At 35.7% G+C, this 20,371-nt stretch overlaps 1 protein-coding gene across 1 annotated transcript in view; it reads right to left on the bottom strand.

Annotated features, from left to right (window-relative positions):
• The window catches only part of LOC307138535 (uncharacterized protein), a 62,886-nt gene that overhangs the window by 24,441 nt on the left and 18,074 nt on the right, over positions 1-20,371 (bottom strand). Inside the window, exon 2 of the mRNA XM_079836875.1 lies at positions 15,361-15,559. The gene's annotated coding sequence lies outside the window, so the exon portion shown is untranslated. The remainder of the gene's footprint in view (positions 1-15,360; positions 15,560-20,371) is intronic.

The raw sequence follows: 20,371 nt of genomic DNA, 5'->3' as shown, positions 1-20,371 counted from the left end.
GTATATGTAATAGATGAATGTTTGAGTAGTTGGGTTGATATCTTGACACATAACACTACACAGGCTTTTTATCTACATGTTTTTTTATTATTTTTTATATATATATGATTGTCCTTCTACTGTACCCACAATTCTTGCATGAAAAGAACCTGTGTAGTTCGACATTTGCCACACTTGTGAGAGTGACTAACACTTGCAAACACTGTAATGTTCTTAATTGTTTTTTTTATGCATCCATTTAACATTTTCCCATCTTGTTTGCCATATTGTCAATATTTGTACTGAGAGTGATAGATGGGAATTTGAAATCACTCTTTGGTATGTTCTAACTAGGCATGTGCCGGTATCAAATTTTATTCAAATGTTGCGATTAATTGCTGAAGCTTTTATCACGGTATACGGTATTATCACGATATTGAAATAAGTTGCAAAAAAAGTGTTGTCATACTATAAACAGTTTTAATAACTTTCTTGTAACAAAATATCAAACATTTAAATACAATAAAGCAATACACAAAAATGTATAAAGTAAACAAATATTTAAAACAGATTAAAGTGCAAAATAATTATAAAGAACAATAGGTATGCTGAAATGTACATTTACCTAAGATTAATACAAGCTTTAGAAGTATTTTTAATTGTCAGTTTGTTAATGAATGAACTAATGTTAAATAATGGAGCCTTGTAAAGTGTATGATTGAACAACAGTCAGAACATATTCAGACAATATCTAGGGCATGTAATTTAGTCCAGATTAAAATATAAAATGCTCAAGTTTGAAAATGAATAGCCTTAAGTCTTTAAGTATTAAGTATTAGGTTATGTGATGAGCGGGGAAACGGCTGCGTTTCTGCTGTTCCGTCAGCGCCCTCTGCTGTCAAAGAGTGAATGTGTACTTCAGCGCCTTCCGCCATGTGCTCAGCTCATGCACGGTCTATTTACATCATTGCGTGTTCCTCTTGGTCTATTTACATCATTGCGCGTTACTCTTTGACGTGTTTTTCATTTTAAACGGTTGATGGGTAAAGTATTCTTAAAATTCATTAAAAAAATCTGAATAATTTGTAATAAATAATTATTCACGGTATTTTGAAGTGCCCACGATAACAATATTGAGCATGTTCATTATTGCGGTATATCGTATTACCGTTTACCGGCACATGTCTAGTTCTAACCCCTAACAAATGAAAAAAATCTCTTTTTTACTAGTCAGGCTTGTGATCTGTTTACTATGATTTGTTATTATGGCCAGAGGTCCCAGGCTCATGAGTCATATGAAGAACATTCACTCACTCACTCACTCACTCACTTCCCCCTTTCTGTTTAGGAAGAATAGGCACTATTTATAGTAGCTGGTATTGATTGTAAACCGCAATGATGGTCCACACCATCCTTACAGAAGTGATTCCTGCACATAACCTTAATAAACTCTGCGTATTATCCAGAAAAGCAGATAAAATTACTTGATAAATAATGAAAATATGGCCCCACTTTTTATTAGGTGGCCTTAACAATGTACTTACATCAAAAAATAAGTACAATGTACTTACTGTGTACTTACAAATTGTATTGCAAAACACCTTTGCTGATATTGAGGTGGGATACGGGTAGGGTTAGGGACAGGTGTGGTGGTATGTATGAGTAAGTTTAAGGGTAGGGTTTGGTGTAAGGGAAGTGTCAACTATGTAACTACAGAAATTAATTACAGATGTAATTACATGCAGGTATTTTTTTTTTATGTAAGTACAATGTAAAAAAAATGTATGTACACAATAAGTGCATTGTATCAAAGGATTAATTAACATGTTAGTACATAGTAGTTAAGGCCACCTAATATAAAGTGGGTCCGAAAATATTATTAAATTTGAGACTCTTCAGCAACCCCTACACTGTGAGAGAATTTTCTGCCAGGACAATTATCAGTTAACTTTTATTTCCTTTAACCCTAAAACACAATGTAATGGATAATTCAAAATGCAGCTAAAACACAGAAAGTTCCTTCATATCAACACAGTACACTGGGCCCTATTTTTTTTTTTTTACACCGTCCTTGTTCGTAAATGATACGTGTCATAATCTAGATGCATGGTGCATCCCTCCCAACATAGGCCGCAAAGTAAAGAGAAGTGAACATGAAGTAATTCTTACAGATGTTATATCATTTATGCAAATGTTTTTATAAGAATATGATGACTTCAGTTAGGCCATCAAATAAATATATGATGCTTAAATGCTCATTTCCATTGTCTACAACACTTTTCAGCTTACTTTTTACAGTATAAGAATACATACATGCATACTTCACAGTCAGTCATACATAATACCAGTGAGTAAGATTTTCTGAATTTTACCTAATTTTGACTGATGTTGCAAAAGGAAGAGTTAGTCATACTGCTGGTTAAAAATACTTTTGATTTGTTCACGTGGGTCATTTCCTCTTGCCAATACTAAATGTAAAAGATTAAAAATGAATAATGTATAGCTCTTCTATTGTAAATGTCATATAATGTGAATTATGATAATGAAAAGTATGGTCAATTAAGAAAGCCATAGATTGAGTGATTTATTGATGCATTCAGTAGCAGGCATTATACACATTATGCTCAATTTCTTTTTTTGAAAACCCCTGCTTACTAAGTGCAACATCTTGTGGGGTTTCTGTTTCCATAAGATTATTTTGATGTCTAAATGACTTATTTCTTCAGATATTTTTACAAAGTAAATCAACACTCACCTCTAACATGGGCCAAGTCTGTAACTTGTGTCAGAAAGCTGACAGATAGTGCTCACAAATACACCCCTGGTGGGTCTTCTTGACTCTGAAGTGGACTTGGAGGTCATCGAGCTCAATCAATATACAACAGCAGCTTTTACAGTTACTCATCGCATGAACTGAAATAGGGTATCAAAGCTCCTGAGTAATTTCTTCCACATAGATCAAAGCATCAAGTAAATCAGAGAACATAGCTCAGCAGAACATAACTTAGAACACAAATCAATGTGCAAACATTGTGTTAGCCCAGGACATTTTACAAATCCAGACCAGACGATGTTCTACGGCCATGTCCGGAATAAAGAGTAGCCTATCCATGTCACACAGTAAGAGTTAAAGGTCCCATGGCATGAAATTTTCATTTTTATGAGATTTTTTAACATTAATATGAGTTCGCCTAGCCTGTATATTGTCCCCAAGTGGCTAGAAATTTCGATAGGTATAAACTGAGTTCTGGATATCCTTCCCTGCCTTTGAGAAAATGAGAGCTTCCGACGAGCCGATCAGAAATATTCCCTGTATGTCGTCATACGAGAAAAGATTACCTCCCGTTTCTCTGCTTTGCCCACCCAGAGAATTTGTAGAAAATGGATTCTGTTTCGCAATGTCAGCACAGGCTTTACAATAGGGATGCACCGGTTGACCGGCCAAAAATCGGAACCGGCCGGTTGCCGATCGCGCTAGAAGCAAATACCGGTTTTCTTTGTATTTTTCTGCCGATTTTTCCGGAAGTGCGCCCGCATGCACATACGCCTATATTGCAATCGCGAACATGTCACTTGTGTGTTACAAACGGAAACTGAAGAACTGAGAGAAGAGATGAGATACGCTGAAGGGAATGAAGAGCCGCTTTCCTGCGTGAGCTTACCTCTCCGCGCCCTGAACAAGCGTAGATAGTGAGCGTTTGTTCAGCTCAGCTTCGCACGTGTTGGATTGGATGAGAACGAAACAGACTAACTTGTGACAAAGCCGAAATACTTCTTTTTGTAGCCTAAAGAAGAACATGCATGCACTTTTGAAATGAAATACTATCAGTTCTGTAGCCCAGTGTTTCCCAACCACGATCCTGGAGGCACACCAACACAGCACATTTTGCATGTGTCCCTAATCAAACACACCTGATTCAAATGATCATCTTATTAGTGGAGACTCAAAGACCTGAAAGGGGCGTGGCAGATAAAGGAGACAGGCAAAATAGGATGATCATTTTTATTTTACCCTAAAATTACATTGACTTAATTTGATTTAAAAAGCACCTGCTGTAGCATCTTTGTTTTTTTCGTTGCACTAAACATTATTTGATTTAATATTTTGGAACAATTATATACTTTGGTTTTATTTAATTTCACTGGTAAAGACTTTTTTTCTTTACACTGAATTTAAAAAACAAATGCTGATTTAAGTAACATCATTGTTTGGATTGCAGAATATGCAGTTGTTGCCTTTAATTTCATCTTTCAGACTTTTAATTTCCAATTCAATTTCCGTTAATTTCAGATTGCGGACTTGTTTTCATTAGCCAAAAGCCAATTTAGCCTGTTAAATACCAAATAAACATCTTGTTCATGTATACTTTAATTCTTTTATTGTGTAATTTTTTTTTTTTTTAATTTTTTTTAAAGCCAGTTTTCTTGAAAAAAATCAACAAGAACTTTACAAACAGACTTTTACCATATGGATTCAACAGCACTGCCACAAACAGTGAGTAACAGTGTTCCTTAATGCCTGATCTGTGATCAGTGATTTCTGATGTGTAGCTAATCATTCAAGTTCACACAGACTTTCTTCCTAAATCGTTTAATACTGTATGCATCAGTGAATCAAGCCAGTGACTAACGTTAAAGATCAGCTTCACATCGTTTCTGTTAGTAGCATGAAACAAATCTGTTATTTAAATGATTACTTCGAGCGATCAAAGAACACTCTCTTTATAATGCTCAAAGCTGTCAATCACATGTCGCGAGTGTATCTGCACACTTATCCAAACTGTCGATATAACGAATGATGCTGTTATGATGCACAACGAAGCTCTTACTGTATTCATATCTATATTGTGTTTGCTGTTAGTTGGGATGAAAGCATTTCGTGAGAGAAAGCGCGTTGAATTGATGAGATCACTGCATTAACGCGATCAACAGACTGTCTGTACTCAATGCTCGTCACTGCAGCCTTTCATGTGATGGGAAAAGATCTAAAAATAATGCTGTAATCAACACTTTCACGATTCGTTCATCTCGACAGCTGTAATGGTAAAAAAAAAAACGTAGTAAAAGTATTCGAGAGTGGTTCCACATGTTACAAAGTTCGTAGAATAAGGAGGAAGAAGACCGGGTCGGCGTGACTGGGACTCGTGTTTATTCAGAATGCTCAGATATACAGACAAAATAAACTCGCTCAAAACGCTCTAAACAACTCAGTACAATATAACTTTCTTAGCCATCTTTCTCAAGGCTCTCCGTCTCTCTGGTCCACGGACCGTCTCTCTTTCTGGCCGTGTTTGCAGATCTCGCTAAACCACGCCCCCTCCGCCACATAATCTAATACTCATTTAAAATGCAAAGATGTCAGCCAATCACAACAGTGGGCGCTTTCACTGAAGTCTCACAGCAGACACGCCCCTTGAAACAGAGCATTCAAGCCAGAGGGCTAATATCAGGATATAAATAAATGCCTTTTATTTCTAAATTATGACATTTTGTGAAGTGAAAATCATATTAACAATATAAGTATACCTCAGGAAACATTATAAAATAATGAAAAAATCCTCGCCATGGGACCTTTAAGATTTTGGCCATATACCTATCCAAGTCACAGACAGTATCAACGTCAGTAGGCTATACTTATTGTATTTCGACCACAAGGTGTCACTGTGGCCTCAACGCTTCGCCCTCGCCTACTCTGAGCTCGATTGCTATGTCTGAGGTAAACCACGCCCTCCTCATTACCCTACAAATAAATATATAAATACATGTAGAAATGTCGAAATCAAGCAGCAACCTCCCGCAGTTTCTCTTAAAGCCAATACGGAGAGTAGCATCTGCCTGCACAACCGGAGGCTGCATTTTCAGGAACGCAGTCCTAGGACCGCATTTCTAGGACCCTAGGTTTTTTATTGACAACGCCACCTAGCGAATTGGAGGACCAGCAAAGATGGATGACAATCAGAGTGTGAGTATCACATGTGAATCAGTTTTTATTTTAACATTAAAAACAATGGTGATGCATTTCATTGGAAAGTTAACGTAGCCGAAGTGATCGTGATTTGCTAAATAGTCTTACATTTATGCATTTGGCAGACGCTTCTATCCAAAGCGACTTACATTGCATTCAAGGTACACATTTTACATTTTTGTCTGTTCTTGCTTTCCCTGGGAATCGAACCCATGACCTTGGCATTGCTAGTGCCATGCTCTCCTGTTTGAGCTACAGGAAAGCATAGAAAGCAAAGTCTTGAATGCATAGCCATCATACGTATATTAGATAGTGCTGTAAATGAATTGTTTGCACATTCGTTTAACTATACTTGCATGAAAGCTTGTGTTGACTTAGTGACAGCACAATTGTGTCTTAAGACAACAGTATTACGTTCGTTGTGAAAGCTTGTCAGTTACTCGTTGTTTTTTTTCTTCATTTTAAGTAAGTTAAAATAATTGTAATGTTGTCATGTGCTCACAGTCAGCCTGTTTAACGTTACCACACAATACATGACATGTTATGAGTATGTCTCTTCATTTTGGCATGGTTTTATAATGTTGATTGAGACATATGACGTTTTTATAGTCAGGCATAACAAAGGCCATCATAATAACTGACTGTCAAAATACCACGTGTTAGATTGTGTTATGTATTGTGTACTTTATATGAAGTGCTTTCAAGGACACAGCTCAGGGCAGGCAGAAGTATGACAAAAGATGAATTAATTAGTCAAGTCCTAGACTTAGCCCTAATTTATGTCTACTTATTTATATAAAATGAACTTGTTGAAAAGAGGGGAGAGCATCCAGTTGGTAGGTAGTGCTGCTGCATACATCACGATGTGTGCTTTAAATATTTAAAGGACAGGAAAAGTCATATTATATTTTTTTCTCGGTTCAGATGCGCTTTATTGACATGAATGTTTCAAGAACCTGTTCACCCAAATCTTTGAACAGTATGCAATAACAGTAATATGAACATTATTTGGTATGAAGATTGATATAATTTTGTATTGTGTATATAATGTGTGTGCTCTGTGGTGACTAAGATTTGAAAAATTAAAATTTGAAGTTAAAAATTAGAGAGTTGAACAAGTTCAACTCAATGTTCCTTATTTCATTAACTTCTCTATCTTTCTCTCTCTTAGGAGTCAGTGAAGACGTTGTCCATTAAGTTCTTCCTATGTGGTTCACGTCATGAACAAATTTGTTTTTGTGTGTGTACAATTTCAACTGTTGCAATTTATTATTTTATAAAATATACACAATCTTAAATCTACCTCCAGAGTCATCCTTGTGTATTCCCTCTGTACTTGAAAATGTGATTGACTGAAAAGGCTAAACCATTTCTTGTTTATTTTACTTGATGAGTTATTAAATTATGCAACTTGGACCCAATAATTACTCAACACTTTCCTAGAAACCAGATTTAATTGCAATAAGGAAAGCAGTATTTGGGTATAATAAAAAAAGGGTTAAAATACTGCCTTGGTGGCACTTGTTTACGATCTTCAAAACTAGGGTCCTGGAAATGTGTTCCTGGGATTGCGGGTTCTCCGATTCGGTAGGTGGCGCTGTCACAAAAAAAATAGGGTCCTAGAAATGCGGTCCTGAAAGTGCAGCCTCTTAGCCTGGCGTGGCCATACTCAATTCTAGTCAGAATTTGAGTCTGGTACCGCTCCATTGAGCTTTGATTATGGGGCGTGTTTCAACCGAGCCAGGAAAGACCTCAATTGGATAGACCCACAACCAATCAGAGCAACGGAGCGACGCGTAACGTTAGTTGTCAAATGTCAACAGAACTCAACTGCACTGTTACCAAGTCCGTGTTTTTCTCCATGTCCGCGGGTTGAAGCGACCCCAATTATGTGATTATATAAACCCAGGAATGCGAATTTTAGCAGGCAACCTTGCCAAAATAACATATTTTGCCAACCAAACGTTTTGAGTAGCAATTGTGCGCGACATTGCAAAAACACTTGGAAACCCTGTCTGCACGCACGCATGATTAAGTAACGTTACAAGAAAAACATGAGCGTAAACGATCTTTGGCAGTAATAAAATAATTTAAGGATACACAGAGTACTTACCAACACGATCATCGTTTCTGAGAGAAATAGTAAAGGTGAACGCATATACGAACAAGTTCTCCGTTTAGGATAAGAGCAAATTCAACCCAAGAGCCTTCGATGACGTGGATGATTACGTTACTGTTGATCATCTGTCCATCATCGTCTAAAGCCCGCCCTGACAATTTCATTGGTCCGAACAGTTTCTGTTCGGGCATAATTCCTCCTCTATGGAGCGAGTCCAGACCGAATTGCCCGAGCAAAACATTTTGTGGGCGGGGCTAAATTCGGCTGGCATCCAGGCTAGCAGCCTCTGGTATTGCAGACGGATAATGTTGAATACGGAAGTGACTTAAACTGTAACTCATCGACAGGCTCCAGAAGGGAGCAGAATCTCATTGAGCCCCATGTTAAAATGCCCAACTTTACAGCAGAAAAAAACATGTTTACAGCCTGGTACAAATTGTGGTTTTGGTCTATATATCTAATTTTACCCTTAATGACAAGTGTGAGGGGGGTGAATTTTTTATAACTCATTCGTTTACATTATATAAAGCCTTAATGTTCTGCATAATTAAGGGCGGGCCACTTTGAGTGACAGGTGGATTGCCGTTTGTCTGCTGTCTGTTAGTCATCAGACAAGCTGTCCTCAGCTCAACCCACGTCCCGCCTCTTTGCCCATTTTCTGTTATCCGGGAGTGACGCGCTGCCAAGATGGCAACGGCCAGATCGACCCTACTTACGCTTCAAAACTGCTCTTCAGAATCCTGTGGGTGACTTCACGGACACTAGGTCCATATTTTTTTACAGTCTATGGTAGAAATACATAATAATAATAATGTAAAAATAAATAAATAAATGTATAAATGAATAAATGTGGAAATAAATAAAAATAGAAATGAATAAATGTAGAAATAAATATGGAAAAAATAAATATATACATAAATAAATGTATAAATAATTATTTATTTTAGTTTTTTTTTTGCTTTTCTATGTATTTTTATTAATATATATTTATTTATTTTTGCTTTTTTACATTTATATGTATATTTATTTATGTATTTATTTATTTTTAATATTAGCAGCTTTGGAATTCCATACCTGCACGTTTATTCGCCTCTGTTTGCTTGGTTATTTGATCAGATTTGTATAATATCAAAGCATTATACGTGTCATGATATTCAATGATAATATTTGATTAACTACTGAACTGCACAACATTATTACACTCTTTGTACTGGCTTTTTTTAAGGATTTAAACCACTGTTGTCTAGGTGCAAATGCTTGTTGGGGGAATTTGTGTCAATAAAATACTATAGCCTGGGGCCAGTTGCATAAACTTAGCTTTACACACTAGCAATTAGTCAAGAGATCTAACTTTTTATGTAACTGACTTTAAAAAGTTAAGAACAGTCTTGAAGAAAAAAATAGATGACTAACTTTTAAGACTAGTCTAAGCAGTTTATGCAACCGGCCCCTGGGGCCAGTTGCATAAACTAAGCCATTATGTTAAGACAGTGTTTTAAGATCTAGTATGAGCCACTAGCAGTTAGGCAAGTGGCATTCAGTCTTACTTTTCGTATCAAATTAGGCCAGTCTATGTTTTTATGTAACTGATTGAAAAAAATTATGAACAGTCTTAAAGAAAAAAAAATGTATGTCTAACTTGTAAGACTAGTCTTAGCGGTTTATGCAACCGGCCCCCTGGTTTCACAGACAGTGTTTAGATTAAGTCAGGATTAGGCCTTAGTTCAATCAGGTCATTTTAGTAGCTTTTATAAATGTGCCTATAGAAAAAAATCATTACTGGAGATGTGAATCTTGAGACAAAACAATGACACTGACATATTTTAAGATATGCAAGTTGGGTGATTCTATAATTTAGGGTACATTGCATGTCCACTGATGTTAATTATACTTATACAATCAAATTTTTTCAAACAAATTGCATTTTATGTGTAAACTTGCTTCATGAAATAACATCACACAGACAATATGAGTAATATATTCTTCATTTTGCTTAAAATGTGTCATTATGACCCTAAATGTACAGTTTTGTCCATGTCCGATTTCAATGTGAGAAAGTTGAGGGCCCAAAAACATCAATTAAAATCATTAAAATAAATTAATTATTTTTGCAATCTTTTACAAAAGTCTTAATATTAAAGGAAAATAATAGTTTCAAATATAAGTTATTTATTTAAATACTTAAAATATATTAATTTATTTGTGTCCACAAAATGTTGGTCAACTATGTTACAAACAAAACCTCCCCCAGCAACTCAAAAATGGTTTGTCCCAAGACCATGTGACCCGCACCATGTGATGTCAATTTCCTCTTTGGCGGCCATTTCAAACACACCATGGTGAGTCTCCTCTCAGTTTTTTCAATATTTGATATAGAAAAGCATATTGTCCACGGCCGTGTTATTAACCATCAACTATGTTATGTACATTGTCATGACTAAAAAGTTTTATTTACTATAATGCAATTTTGTGTTGAATTCTTACATTAACCTGCTCAAAAAAATGACATGTGGTTAGCTAGGCTAGGTCCACCATTTCTGTTATGGGGAAGAAATATGGAAATTGTCAACTAAGTTATGGTCAACTAAGTTACAGTCAACTAAGTTACACCAGTGCTCAACTATCTTTCAACTAAGTTACATCAGTGCTCTATGGCATATCATGATCATTAATTGTTCCAATGTTATTTATATCCTGAACATGTGTATATATATATACATTTATATATATATATATTATTTTACTTTTAAAAATTATACATTTAAATGTCTCTGCAGCTGAGAGACAGCGGAGATACAGGGCTTGTTGTGATGCAGATCCTGAAAGAAGGGCAGCATATTTGGAGAAGCAGAGAGAGGCATGGCACAGGCTCAGGTCACAAGGAAAGTTGAAGACATGAATTTATGTGGTAGTGTTTGATCATTTCAGATTTTTGAATGCATAAAGGATGATTTTACGTCACTGTATTTGTGAATTGAAAGTTTTGTTAGTGTGCATTTCAATGTATTCTCTGTGGAATTATGTGCATTTCTGTACTGTTTAATAATTCTACATTTAAAATAAAAGGTTTTCACCAAAAGCAACTTTGCTAATTAAATTCTGTCTCATGAATAAAATATTGTTACTAGTGTCAACCGTGTGATTTTCATCGTCAACTAGGTTACACTTAGATTTTTAAAGTTAAAATAGCCAATATTGATGTTGATGACATTTTTAAGCATTCTACTTATTTGCATAGGTTGGAGTTTACTATAACATCTTTTTTAATGATCAAAAATATCTTTAATGGAGATTTATGATCAAAAACATCCTTGTCCATCAGGACAGTTATAAATGCATTGCATGTTCATCTTTAAAAAAAGGTTGATTATGAAAATAATTTTAAATAACAATTGTATGTGTGGCAGAAATAGACTCAATACTCTTCTAAACTGCATTTAATTTCAAGTGCAAGACTGAATTTAATGGTGTTTATAACACCCTGTTTGTCCGTAACATAGTTGACAAACTCTGAAGTAAAAACATGTTTTTAATTTAAAAAAATTAAAAACCGTTCATGTTTAAGCTCTGCAGATAACAGATATGTAACACTGAATTAATAGACTATATTGAGACACTTAATGTTCCACTGAGAAAGGACAGTGCTGACATGAAATGTACCCTAAATTAGAGAACGACCCAGTTGCTTTCAGTTAAAACAACTCAAACTAGCATTTTAGTCTGGGACTATAGGCTTAAGCCTTGTCTGTGAAACTGGGAGCATAAGAGCGTTTTTATGGGTAGCTACTTTATTTCTCTACACCTCAGATAATTAGCTTAGCCGCTGAGAAGACGAGCAGAACTGTGATGTCACTCCAGCTCATTCAACACCCTGTTGATACAAAATACCCACAGTGTCAATCAGTCCCCAAACCAAAACCCCTCTCTAGCCAACTTTACTGTGGTTACTAAGTTCAAGCTAAATTATATTACTACAATCACAGAGATATTCATGTAGTTTAGCACAATAGATTTTGTGTTCTAGTTTGTGGTCACCTTTCTTTGAAAATAAGTCAGTTAGCAATTATTTACCCTTATTTTGTTTTATTTCCTTCTCCTGTCTTTCCTTTCTTTTCTGGTGGCCTGATTTGGCTTTCTTTGAGAAAGACATTTCTAAAGCAGAAGTTTGCGCTCCACCAGATGCTCAACTAACTAACATAAACAAAATGCGCGCGGATGGACTAAACCATTTGGCGCATTAGCATGGGGTGGGACCGAGAAACCTTAGATAATACTTTTTTGTATACAAAATGTAGTCAGTCAATCAACCAAGTTATTCAGCCATTACACTAACTTTACATTTCATCTGACATTCATTAGGAAATTGAATTAGGAAATGAAAATATCCAGGTAAAATGAAATATGTTCCAGACTTTTCAAGGGCCCTCTCTCCCCTTGGGGCCCTGGTAATCAGTACTGCTTTTACCCCCAGTCCGATGCTTTTACCCCCACCCACTAACAGGTGCTGTGATGAAGAGATAGTCAGTGTTATGTCTGATCATGCCTGATAATCATAATGTTATGCCTGATCAGTGTATTCTGTAGACTTAAATGACAGAGCTGGCTAAATGCACCATTTCAAATGTGATTGGCTAGCTGTTTCGCAACCTTTAGGAACCTTCACAGATGTTTCTGCCGGGAAAGTGTTGATCAGATTATCAGACTGCCGGGAAACAGTTCTGTTCATATGTTACTATGTTAGCACATGCATGCTTTATATATCATTTATGCAAGGAATGTCACAGACATTTAACACTAAAACAAATATTCTCTGCAAACACCTCATATTTCGTCACAATGTGCTGGGAATTCCCCAAAGCATGTGACATTTAAGCTCTTCCCAGAGGTTACAGCTGTTGGTTGCCAAATAAACATCAGAATCAAACACTGTCCACTGCTGGTGCAGCCAATCACATGCCAGCATAAGATCACCTCACATATCACCTCAGCTATCAGAACAGGAAATTGTGCAGAAAGGGATGAACTGTAATAACCCTGTTGTGCAGCATTGTCAAAAAAACAAAAACAAAATCACACCACTTTCTATTTACAAAGTATTAGTGGAAACTGACACTGACCACTGACATTTGGAATGCATTCTGAGTGAGAGTTTTTCTACTCCATCTTATAATGAAGGATTCAAGTGTCAAGTGACAAGTTACATGACATAAAGGCCAAGTATGGTAACCCATACTCGAAATTTGTCCTCTGCATTTATAACCCATCTAAGTTAGTGCACACACATTAGGAACAGTGAGAAGTGAGCACACGCACCCAAAGCTGTAGGCAGCCATTTTGCTGGGTTAGGTGCCTTGCTCAAGGTTACCAGTCTGACCCACGTGCTGTTCACAGTGATGAACCTCAAAACATCTGATTATTTGCTTTGTTGGTGTTGACCTAAATATTCATTCCGTTTGCCCTGAGCATTTATTAAATTATCATTATTAGTTCTCATCATGTTGTTATGGAACAAAGCTCTGTGTAATGTGAAGCTAATATGACATTTGTAATTATTGTTAGTGTTCATAAATGGAACATGACCACAAATTGATTTTGTCTGCATGGCACACCCCTCCCAAATCCCAACAGAAGCCACAAACACCAAGTATTTGTACAAGTGCATAATTGATGTAAATGTTCTTGCGTTTATGTGCTGCTGATGACCAGTTAGGTCATCAAATGAATAGGTATAAAATGCAGAATTAACAGTTAATTGACTTGAAGTGCTTGTTTTCATTGTCTTGACTTGATTATACAACACTTTTCAGCATACAGTTTACAGTAGCCTTCAAGAATCAGTATCCAGACTTTACAGTCGGTCGTTATCACAATTCCAGTAAGTATGCTACTCTAAATTTACTCTAATTTTGGCTGATGTTGCAAATGTTGCAAAAGGACGTTAGTCATTCTGTGTGCATCTTGCTGGTGAAATAACTCTGTTGTTCACATAGGTACTTGCACTTGCTAATACTGAATATAAAACCTTATAAATGAATAATGTATAACTATTCTAATCTAATGTCAAATTATGTAAATTAAAATTATTTAGAAAAGTATGGTCATGATGAAAGCCATTTCGATTTATTGACCTATTGATGCATGCAGTGTCAGACAGCTAAGGATGTAAAGTTGCAAGCATTATATAGAATTTCATGCTTAATATTTTGTAATATCATTGTATTACTCATTATAACTATATTACTCATTATATATAATCATTATAAAACCTAGTCTACCTTGAAAGCACTTAAACTCCTGTTCCAGGTGCAAAATCTTGTGGGGTTTCTGTTAATTAAAATCCCATAAGAACATTTTGACTGATAATTTTTAAGTGAGTGATTTGACATAATCAAACTAGCCTAATACTAACATAAAAAGGGCAGTGTATAGTCCTAGGTGTAAAATGCAAGCATCCTGCAAGTTCTCTGTAAAAAATCCAACTCCCAAACTCTATTTTAAAGGTTGGTGTACTATTAAATGTAGAAAAAGTTGATATTGAATTAGGATAGTAAAAAAAAACTGCCAATTTGTAGGCCATTTAATATGAGCAACTTAAAATATAAAAAATCATGACCTTCCAATATATAAACACCTGCAAGTGCTCTTTTTGAATAAAATACAATGCATTTAGTTTTCTTTTTTCTTTAGAATACTGTTAGATTACTGGACTACTAAGAACTACAGGTTCATAATTAACATGAATAACGCTAAAGCAATAGTAACCTTCAGAAGGAATTACTAATTATTTGGATCAGTATTCTAAAGTGAAAAGTATGATAACTCCCTAGTAATGACTGAAATCACTGTAAGCTTTTGGGGATTTTGTAAGGTTTGGATAGTAATTCCTTTTGATGGAATTGGTAACACTTGAATCATTACCATCCAAAACCTCGATGGTATTGACTCGAGTCAATATTATCATGCTTATCATGCTTAAAGATTACCATGCTTTTCACTTTTGAATACTGATCCAAATAATTAATAATTCGTTCTGAAGGATTTGGTTATACTTGAGTCGTTATTAGTGGGTTACCATTACCCTGGCCTGACTTTAGAATTAATTATACATTATGTATTATTCACATTAATTATGAACCCATATCTAGTTCATTAATTTATGATGGAACAGTTTACTAAAGTGTTACCTATTTTTTTTAACTTAAACATGAATATGTCCACTGACCTGTTAGGAACACACAGACATAGCATGATGTTGAATACCTGAATACATTGTTTGTCAAGTGAAGTGAAGTCTTACCATGCTGGTGTCCATTTTCAGACAAGTACAGTCCACAGTTTTCTTTATCCAAACAGCATAGTAATCCACGTTTCGGAAAAATTATCATAAATTTGTTGTGCTTGTAGATTTGCAGTTACGGGAAGAATTTCTGTCTGTGAAGAGTAAATTGCTGTCAGGGATCCAAGTCCAACCCTCCAATGAACAGCCAGCTGCTTTCCTGGAAATAAAACATTAATCACATTAGCCTATACAGTGAACGAGAAATGAATGTTAATGTTTTAGTACAAGCTATTAATATAGCCTAAGAGAAGTCATTCCACCATCCACACATATATTTTCTGGTTCATCCAGAGACTTTAGCAAAAGGGAAATATAATTACTGTAGCCTCATTTCACTGACAATCATTTGATTTAGATCTTTCTGTAGTGACATTTAGGCCATGTTCAAACATGCAACAGCACAATGCGGTTGTATACCAGAATACGCACACACCTGTACATCACAAGGGCTCACAACTGCATTTTCTGTGAACCCCTACTGTGTGAAATGTACCAATGTGTTTGCTTTAATTGTCTGTATAGGCCAAAAGACACATCCATGTGGTCAGCCTCCTTCAACAAACGTTTTTTTTTTTTTTTTTTAAATGACAGCTCTGTCATGTAGGATATCATAAATCCATTTTCCAATTTTGCATCCTCAATGTCTTGACATCATGTTGACCAAGTTTGATGGCGATTGCATAAATTCCGTAAGACAGGGGTGGGCAACTCTATCAAACAAGCTAATCAGGGTCTTCAGACAGAGAGAGTGTGTGTGTGTGTGTGTGTGTGTGTGTGTGTGTGTGTGTGTGTGTGTGTGTGTGTGTGTGTGTGTGCGTGTGTGTGCGCGTGTGTGTGTGTGTGTGTGATAAAAATAATTGAATAAGCAATAACAAATAACCTACCCTACATCTTTTCCAGCAGCCTTGAGTGAATTGTTTGATGTTATTTCATTTGAAATCTCAATATGAAATCTACATACTGTAGGCCTATTGTTTTTATAGCTACATTTCTGACTATGTTTGCATGGGGATTTTGTTCCCCCTTCCCCCTCATCTGACACACTCAAGGTAATGATATGAAAACACTTATGAAAATGCGAGACGTATTGCAATATGGAACATTTACTAGAGTGGGCTACACTGCCTATAATTATACAAATGAATAAAAAAAACTATTGTGTACCTTTTGCAAACTCATGAGGCTGAATCATGAATAGCGGTAGGATATTAGGCTATCCACTGTCCACACACTCATCATAGTAACATATGACACTCTTGTGTGGGCGTGTTTTAAAGAATGCGCGAGATAGGTAGGAAATTGATATGTGAAATGAGCTTAACGCTGGTGGCTCTCGTAGAACGCACAATGCTCGCGCGGACAGTTCTATTCTTTCTTTTGTTCTTGACTATTCTTGTCGAGGAAAAGTCGCTCGAAGGTAAGATGGATATTTGCCGTTCTTAATAATTTTCACGACCGTATAAAATGCTTTTCCCCCACCACTTGCATGGCTCTGTTGAGTCTGAGCCGGCTACAGTTCTCTTGCATTATACAGTTTCATTAACTAGCATTAGCTCATGGAGAAATATGACCCGATTCAAATTTGGTCCGTGTAACGCTTCACAATTCAATTTTCAGACCATATAGTGCAAATGCAAAAATTAAAATATTGAAACAAACGTCCATTTTTTCCATTTTCTCGGTTACTTCATCAGTGGATTTTTGCCATTTTCTCTCCTTTTTTCAAATTTCCTTTTGCTAAATTACGACTTAAGAAATTATCTTTTGAATAAATTGAAATCTAACCGATTTTATTTTCCTTCTATTTTTTTCCCCAATTTACGTGGACTGTGCCATATAGCGGGGGGAGGTCGCGGACTGTTTTACATCGTTTATGTAGGCTATAGCCTGCGTGCACGTTGAGAAGTAACTTATAGTTTAAAAGGCTAACACAGAGGACGCCATAGTTTTTATTGTTAATAACTGTGCTAAATGTAGAATTCAGGTCTGGCCATCGGGAGCAGCGGGCAAACCGGTGGCCTGGCTACTTATTTCGCCCGCTGCTTTGTATTTATCTATACTTATTTGTTATTAGTGCACGCACGCACACACACATACACACACACACACGTGCACGCATGCACATACATACACACACACACACACACACACACACCTACTTTATTATATTGATGCATGCCTCGATGTACCCGAATGATTTAAGGACTCGCCATTTGATAATTAACCGATACAAATTATGAATCCGCTACTCTTGACTTGCAGCATATCATTATATAGCCTACATATACATAGGCATATCAAAGCCTATCATTCTCGGCTGGCTTGTAATGAACCGAGTTAATGACTGCTAAATTTAAGGGCAAGAGAAGATGTGAGAAGCAGTATATTCAATGAAAAGTTCAATGTTGCCGTGGAAACGAAGAATGATGATGATCACTAAGTCAAAACATCGGCAAAGGAGTTTATTTAGGCCCAAATATTTTGTATGTATGCATATAGGCTAGGCTAAGATGTGAATAAAAGCTAACAAAAATTTGCTGAACTTTATAACTTTAACAAAATTATAAAGAAAGAAAAAGTGAAAAGACAGTCACAGACATAGGCTACCAATTCAGATAGATTTTAAACATTTTGCCTTATGTAAATATTACGGTGACGCATTGCTGCCACATACATATTATTTTTTTCACACAATTATGTCATGATAACGAGATCTTATGGAAAAGAGACTACTGTCTCAATGTGACTACCCTGGTAAAACAAAGTATAAATTAAAAAAAAAATCTTATGTCGTTAAAACGACATCTTTTCTCGTAATAACAAGATCTTATGTCGTAAAAACAACAATTTTCTCGTAATAACAAGAACTTTTGTCGTTAAAACAACATTTTCTCATTAAAACGACGTATTTTCTCCTAATAAGGTGTTGTATAGTGATGTGTGTATATATGTCTGTATCCACATTAGAGAATGTATTTAGCCCATGCCTTTGTCACACTTGTTTGAAAGCAGAAAAATATCTCATCCGCTCCCTGTATCAGTAGCAGTGCCCATAGCACGAAATTGTTGCAATTTATTGATTGAAGCCTGCAGTTCATAACAGCCATGGGTAGCAGGTGCCATGGATCACTAATGATAAGCGTGTAACTTTAACCTATGATGGACCCCGGTGCAGCCACAAATATCATAACTGTCTATAATGGGCCTACTGTAATTAAGACATATATTCAAAAAATGTATTAAAAACAGAAAGACGCAGGATTCAAAAACTGGAAACTTTTGAACCTTCATTATGTACACCAATTATTTAGTAATAACAACTTCAAATCATTTGAACAACTGAGAATAGAGTTTAAACTACCAAGAACAGACTTTTTCAGGTACCTACAATTAAGGAGTTTCATACTGAAACACCCAAACTGGAACAGATTAATAGAGCCCTCCCTTTTAGAACGGTATTTATAAAAAATTCAGGGTGGAGAACATATGAGGAAACCAATAAGCAATGTTTATAAAATCATTGCTTCAATGACAAGAGATAATTCATTCTATGTGAAAGACAAGTGGACTAGGGAGCTACGTCTCGAAATAAGTGAAGAAGTTTGGTTGGAGGTATGTACTCAGGCTCATAAAGTCACAAACGTCAATTTTTGGAAGGAATTTCAATGGAAAATAAATAACAGATTTTTCAGAACACCACAAGTTGTGGCTAAAATGAATCCGAATCAATCAAGTCAGTGTTGGAGGGGGTGTGGAGAGACAATGGCTACTCACTCACATATTTTTTGGCAATGCCCTTTGTTGGATAACTTTTGGAAATCCATTTTTACATATATTAATAAAGTACTGAATGTTGACCTGATAAGAGACCCTCTGATAGCAATCCTAGGGATTAAACCAGCTGTGATACACAGTAGGAAAAATATGTATTTATTACAGATATTACTGATAGCAGCAAAGAAAGCAATTACAATAAAATGGCTTAAGAGTGAGCCACCAAACCAAGCTGAATGGCTAACAATTTTGAGAAATATTTACACTATGGAAAAAATTACATATTCATTGAGATTACAGAGGGAACTTTTTATTGAAAGATGGGCACCATTAATGATGGTGATGGAGGACCATTAGAATTAACTGGTTATATTTGCCAGGGGAACTTGAATACAACCCATGTTTTGTTTTAAGTTGATGTTTGGTTTGTTCAAATTTTTTATTTTAAATGTTGTTAATAATTTCTTATTTCTTCTTTTCCTTGTACTTTTGGAAATATTTTTCTGCGGAATTGATCATACATGTAAGGATGCGTGAATGTTATGATCCCCTGTAAAGGATATTGTTTCTGAGTGCAAGTAATTGATGTAAAAGGAGATTTGAAGAACATTCAAAATAAAAAAATAAGTAACACAAAAAAAACAAACAGAAAGACGCTATTTCAGCCTTAGGCTACTCAAAGGCCGCGGAAACATGGCCAGTGGGTTCGTTACACATGTCAATCCATTACCGGCGTTCTTGGTTTGCTTCTTATGTATTAAATATACAGGCAATTAGATGAACCTTGATCAAAATTAAAATACAATTGATAGAAAACGAAATTCACTTCAAAGAAATGATTTCTGCAAAACAACACTCAACAAAAATCATGTCTGACTCCACTCCATGTTTCCATCTTACTCATGCCGACAAAAGCGCACGCAAATTCTTTAATATTTTAAATTTTTGCAGTTTTTTTTACCACTTCGTTATTTTGGCTCGGAATTTCGTTTGTTGGAAATATGAACTGAATTTAGAAATTAAATTTGAAATTAAAAACTTTGCGTTAATAAACAAAATACATTTTTGAAGCGTTTGGAGTGGAGTAGGCTACATGCAAACGTAGCCTATTTAGATTCATAGTTAGGCTATATGTTTAAATATTAGCTTATTGTATTATTGTTTTAATTTCATATGTTGATGATGAAAAGTGAGC

The sequence above is a fragment of the Gobio gobio genome (assembly GCF_949357685.1).
Source record: "Gobio gobio genome assembly, chromosome: 15".
Lineage (NCBI taxonomy): Eukaryota > Metazoa > Chordata > Actinopteri > Cypriniformes > Gobionidae > Gobio > Gobio gobio.
The sequence above is the reverse complement of the archived record's forward strand: the minus strand, read 5'-3'. Positions and strand labels throughout refer to the sequence as shown.